Raw genomic sequence first — 6,962 nt, 5'->3', positions numbered from 1 at the left:
GAAATCCTTTTTCTTCCTCCCACTCACACATTTCTCCCTGGGCATGGCACACATTGCCAGTGGCCTCCAACTCCACCCAACCTACAGAAACCTGGCCCATAACACCCTGTAATTAATGTCATCAGACGAGCAAGACTGAGTGTCACTCCACTATGCATGCTCTCTGCTTAGCAGAAAACACTGTTCTTTGCAATCAGGGAGGCACTCCCCAGCCACTGTCAGCAGATGCTTCTCCAGGTCCTGAGAAGGACTTGCAGCCTTTTATGCCCACTCTCACCAAGTCTGCCTCCTGACTAATCATTTCTATTAAACTGCTCAGTCATCCAGCTTAGGTGACCAATGTGTAAGCACAGTAAAAGTGGAGGCTTCCACAGGGATAAGGTCCACCCATGACTCTGCTTCTGTCTCCTGGGCCAGTCCACCAAGCCAACCCACCCATACCTATTCCCACCCAAGGGGAACAGATGAAAGCTGCAGGGTACACTCCTCACCTATGCATAGCCTATGAAGATTAAGAAAACTCAGGAAAGAATATTCACAATCATTGGGGCTGGTTTCAGTATTCGGACCCACCAGCCAATAAGAATATTTTTTAGTTCTTGCTTAAAAAATAAGACATACTGAACTGTGTGTAAAATGCACCCATGAAAGTTGACTCACTGGAAAAGAGTCTGATGCTAGGAGGGATTGATGGTGGGAGGAGACAGGGACGACAGAGAATGAGATGGCTGGATGGCATCACTGACTTGATGGACATGAGTTTGAGTGAACTCCGGGAGTTGGTGATGGACAGGGAGGCCTGGCGTGCTGTGATTCATGGGGTCACAAAGAGTTGGACACGATTTAGGGACTGAACAACAACAGAGATCAAGGAATGGGTAGCAATTTCATTAGGTGCTTATCTGGATACACAAACTTGGAGGGAGGTGACAATAGAGGCTCTTGATTTTTTTTTTTTTTTTCTCATTCTTGTTACACTTGCGTGACCTTGGATGCATAGAAGCAGAACCAGCTTCAAGACTGGTATGGCCAAGAACAAAATGAAAACGTGGGTCCCTTGTTTATAAATTGTTGGGATGTTGACAACAGTAATAGTAGAGCATGAAAATAAGACTGAGGCTCTCCCATCTAAAACTGGACACTGGACAACTATACAAGTTGCACAAACATGAAGCTGGCCCTGAAGATAAAGAATTTCTCTTCTGGTTGTTGAGCAACCCGCATGGAAACTACAGTGTAAATAAATGCTCTTGGGCGCCATCAGTCCTGGGTAGAGTGCCTGAAAGCTCAGTGTCCCTATGAAGCATCACTCCATGCTGGTATCACTTGGAGAGAAGAGTAATTCCTGCCATCTGACAAAATCCTGAACTGGACTTCCACAAACACGGCTGTTCCGCTGGAGATTCAAAAGCTTTCTGCCCCTGAGACTAAATAGATATTTCTCCAAAGAAGACATACAGATGGCCAATAGGCACAGGAAAGCATGCTCAACATCACTAATTACTAGAGAAATACCAATCAAAAACACAGTGAAGTACCACCTCATACTGATCAGAATGTCCATTATTAAAAATCTAGAAATAACAAAAGCTGGAGAGGATGTGGAGAAAAGGGAACTCTCCTACACTGTTGACAGGAATTTAAATTGGTGCAGCCACTATGGAGAATGGTATGGCAGTTCCTTGAAAAATTAAAACAGAATTACCACATGATCCTGCAATCTGAGTCCTGGGCAATATACAGAGTAAACTATAATTTAAACAGATACATGCCTCCTATTGTTCACAGCAGCACTATTTACAATAGCTCAGACATGGAAACAACCTAAATGTCCCTCAATGAATGAATGGATAAAGAAGATATGGTATATATACACAATGGAATACTACTCAGTCATAAAAAATGAAATAATGCCATTTGCAGCAACATAGGTGGACCTTGAGATTATCATACTAAAAGAAATAAATCAGAAAGAGAGAGACAAGTACCATATGATATTACTTATATGTACAATCCAAAATGTGACACAAATGAACTTATTTACAAAATAGAAACAGTCTCAGAGAAATAAAAAACAAACTTAGCTACCAAAGGAAAAGGGAAGGGAGGGTTAAATTAGGAATCAGATTAGTAGATACAAAGTACTATATATAAAATTGATAAACAACAAGATCTTACTGTATAGTTGTGTGTGTGTGTATATATATATATATAACTGAATCACTTTGCTGTACACCACAGATTAACACAACATTGTAAATCAATTACACTTCAAATTTAAAAGAAAAAAGCTATCTTCATTGTCAGGAGAAATATCAACAACTTCAGATATGCAGATGATACCACTCTAAAGATAGAAAGTGGAGAACTAAAGAGCCTCTTGATGAGAGCGAAAGAAGATAGTGAAAAAGCTGGCTTAAACAAGCCAACATTTAAAAAAATAAGAGCATGGCATTCAGTCTCATCATCTCATGGCAAATAGAAGGGGAAAAGTGGAAGCAGGGGCATATTTTATTTTCCTGGGCTCCAGAATCATTGTGGATGGTAACCACAGCCATGAAATTAAAAGACACTTGTTCTTTGGAAGGAAAGCTATGACAAACATAGACAGTGTATTAAAAAGAAAAAAAGAAGAAACATCATTTTGCTGACAAAGATTTATATAGCCAAAGCTATGGTTTTTCCAGTAGTTATGTATGTATGTGAGAACTGGACCATTAAAGAAGGCTGAGCGCCGAAGAATTGATACTTTCAAATTGTGGTATTGGAGAAGACTCTTGAGAGTTCTTTGGACGGAAAGGAGATCAAACCAGTCAATCCTAAATGAAATGAACCTTGAATATTCATTGGAAGAACTGATACCAAAGCTGAAGCTCCAATACTTTGGCCACCTGATGTGAAGAGCTGACTCATTGGTAAAGACCCTGATTTTGGGAAAGATTGAAGGCAAGAGGAGAAAGGGACAACAGAGGATGACACTTTTCGGTGGCATCACTGACTCAATGAACTTCAGTTTGAGCAAACTCAGGGAGATCATGAAGGACAGGGAAGTCTGGTGTGCTGCAGTTCATGGAGTTGCAGAGTCAGACACAACTTACCAACTGAAGAAATAATATTCCTGCTGTACTTAGGTTTACTAAAGGTCAAATAAGTCCTTATTCTATCTGTTACAAATTTGTCAACAAGAAGAGTAACAAACTTTAAGAAAACTAAGATGTGTGCTTTCAATAAAGGGAAGTATGAAGAATAAATAAAAATACTGAAATAAGCACAAAATTCTTTTCTCAAGATCCACTTTTCACAAAACTTTCTGTACCATCACTTCATTTATTCTAGCACAATTTAAACTTTTTAAGTTGTAGAATATCTGGAGAGCTCCTAAAACACATAATTATATCTAAACATTCACCCAAAACTCTTAACTCATTTTCAGTTTTTTCCTCAAAGATTTCTTCACATCAGGTTACTTTCCTTGCTGACAAATTTACAACAGATGTAAAATCTTATCTCAGTTCAGTTCAGTCACTCAGTCGTGTCCAACTCTTTGTGACCCCATGAATCGCAGGATGCCAGGCCTCCCTGTACATCACCAACTCCCAGAGCTTACCCAAACTCATGTCCATTGAGTCGGTGATGCCATCCAGCCATCTCATTCTCTGTCGTCCCCTTCTCCTCATGCCCCCAATCCCTCCCAGCATCAGGGTCTTTTCCAATGAGTCAACTCTTCGCATGAGGTGGCCAAAGTATTGGAGTTTCAACTTTAGCATCAGTCCTTCCAATGAACACCCAGGACTGATCTCCTTTAGAGTGGACTGGTTGGATCTCCTTGCAGTCCAAGGGACTCTCAAGAGTCTTCTCCAACACCACAGTTAAAAGCATCAATTCCTCGGCACTCAGCTTTCTTCACAGTCCAACTCTCACATCCATACATGACCACAGGAAAAACCATAGCCTTGACTAGACGGACCTTGGTTGGCAAAGTAATGTCTCTGCTTTTTAATATGCTATCTAGGTTGGTCACAACTTTCCTTCCAAGGAGTAAGGTCTTTTAATTTCATGGCTGCAATCACCATCTGCAGTGATTTGGAAGCCCCCCAAAATAAAGTCTGACACTGTTTCCACTGTTTCCCCATCTTAGGTTATATTAAATGTAATGAAAGCATTTTGCTTATTATATTTAATGTTGATGACTCAAGACATGTCTGTATTAATTAGGTCAACAAACTTAAACATCAATTCAGTTCAGCTGCTCACTCAGTCTGACTCTTTGCAACCCCACGGACAGCAGCATACCAGGCTTTCCTGTCCTTCACCATCTCCCGGAACTTGAAACTCATGTCCACTGAGTCGTGATGCCATCCAATCATCTCATCCTCTGTGGTCCCCTCTCCTGCTTTCAATCTTTCCCAGCATCAGGGTCTTTTCCAGTGAGTCAATTCCTCACATCAGGTGGCCAAAGTATTGGAGTTTCAGCTTCAGTATCAGTCCTTCAAATAAATATTCAGCTTTGGTACATATACACAATGGAGTATCACTCAGCCATTAAAAAGAATACATTTGAATCAGTTCTAATGAGGTGGATGAAACTGGAGCCTATTATATAGAGTGAAGTAAGCCAGAAAGAAAAACACCAATACAGTATACTAACGCATACACATTTGAATCAGTTCTAATGAGGTGGATGAAACTGGAGCCTATTATACAGAGTGAAGTAAGCCAGAAAGAAAAACACCAGTATACTAACGCATATATATGGAATTTAGAAAGATGCAAATGATAACCCTGTATACGAGACAGCAACAGAGACACAGGTGTATAGAACAGTGTTTGGACTCTGTGGGAGAGGGTGAGGGTGGGATGATTTGGCAGCATGGCATTGAAACATGTATATTATCATGTGTATAACGAATCACCAGTCCAGGTTTGACACATGATACAGGATGCTTGGGGCTGGTGCACAGGGATGACGCAGAGGGAGGATAAGGGAAGGAGGGAGGTGGGAGGGGGGTTCTAGAAGGGGAACACATGTACACCGGGGTGAATTCATGTCAATGTATGGCAAAACCAACCAATATAATATTGTAAAGTAATTAGCCTCCAATTAAAAAAAAATAAAATTAAAATAATAATAATAAAAATATTCAGGATTGAGTTCCTTTAGGATTGACTGGTTTGATCTCCTTGCAGTTCAAGGGACTCTCAAGAGTCTTCTCCAGCACCACAATTTGAAAGCATCAATTCTTTGTCCAACTTTATGGTCCAACTCTCACATCCGCACATAACTACTGGAAAAAACATAGGTTACTAGGTACCAATTTAATATTGACAATTTCACAGTTCACATGAATCTGAAATTCAATTAACTTAATTTCATTTGAACTTAGAATTGTTTGGTTTGTAAGCATTAACTTTTATTTAAGCCAATAATAATTGCTGGTTGCTTAGAAACCTCTGGAGAAACCTGGAGAATCCCATGGACAGAAACCTGAGTAACAAAAAAAAAACTGGCTTAAGGAGCTTCATTTGTGGTTTTTGCTTCAGCTCAATGGGTCTTTAGAGATGCTAATAATAACATTAGAATAACTAAAAGTTGACAGAAAATGTTTGTAAAGAAAGTCTAGGTATTATTTCCAACAAGGAAAAATTTTAAAGGAATTTTCTCAATGAATAAAGAAATCTTTGGATAGTTATTTAAAATGGGAAAATTAAAATGGACATTTATGTGATTAAAACAAGATTTGAAATTACTACATTCAGTTCAGTTCAGTTCAGTCGCTCAGTCGTGTCCGACTCTCCGTGACCCCATGAATCACAACACACCAGGCCTCCCTGTCCATCAACAACTCCCGGAGTTCACTCAAACTCATGTCCACAGAGTCGGTAATGCCATCCAGCCATCTCATTCTCTGTTGTCCCTGTCTCCTCCCACCCCCAATCCCACCCAGTATCAGAGTCTTTTCCAGTGAGTCAACTCGTCGCATGAGGTGGCCAAAGTATTGCAGTTTCAGCTTTAGCATCAGTCCTTCCAGTGAACACCCAGGACTGATCTCCTTTAGAATGGACTGGTTGGATCTCCTTGCAGTCCAAGGGACTCTCAAGAGTCTTCTCCAGCACCACAGTTCAAAAGCATCAATTCTTCGGCGATCAGCTTTCTTCACAGTCCAACTCTCACATCCATATATGACCACTGGAAAAACCATAGCCTTGACTAGATGGACCTTGGTTGGCAAAGTAATATCTCTGCTTTTTAATATGCTATCTAGGTTGGTCATAACTTTCCTTCCAAGGAGTAAGTGTCTTTTAATTTCATGGCTGCAATCAGCATCTGCAGTGATTTTGGAGCCCAAAAAAATAAAGTTTGACACTGTTTCCACTGTTTCCCCATCTATTTCCCATGAAGTGATGGGACCAGATGCCATGATCTTCGTTTTCTGAATGTTGAACTTCAAGCCAACCTTTTCACTCTCCTCTTTCACTTTCCTCAAGAGGCCTTTAAGTTCCTCTTCACTTTCTGCCATAAGGGTGGTGTCATCTGCATATCTGAGGTTATTGATATTTCTCCCAGCAATCTTGATAACAGCTTGTGCTTCTTCCAGCCCAGCATTCCTCATGATGTACTCTGCATATAAATTAAATAAGCAGGGTGACAATATACAACCTTGACATACTCCTTTTCCTATTTGGAACCAGTCTGTTGTTCCATGTCCAGTTCTAACTGTTGCTTCCTGACCTGCATACAGGTTTCTCAAGAGGCAGGTCAGGTGGTCTGGGATTCCCATCTCTTTCAGAATGTTCCACACTTTATTGTGATCCATACAGTCAAAGGCTTTGGCATAGTCAATGAAGCAGAAATAGATGTTTTTCTGGAACTCTCTTGCTTTCTCCATGAAGGTTAAATGGGCCAAAAGGGGCCCCCTGTGCTGTGCTGTGCTTAGTCGCTCAGTTCAGTTCAGTCGCTCAGT

Source organism: Moschus berezovskii, chromosome 1 (genome assembly GCF_049115385.1).
Source record: "Moschus berezovskii isolate FMDL1 chromosome 1, NW_MosBer_1.0, whole genome shotgun sequence".
In the NCBI taxonomy this organism is placed as follows: domain Eukaryota; kingdom Metazoa; phylum Chordata; class Mammalia; order Artiodactyla; family Moschidae; genus Moschus; species Moschus berezovskii.
Note: the sequence above shows the minus strand (reverse complement) of the source record.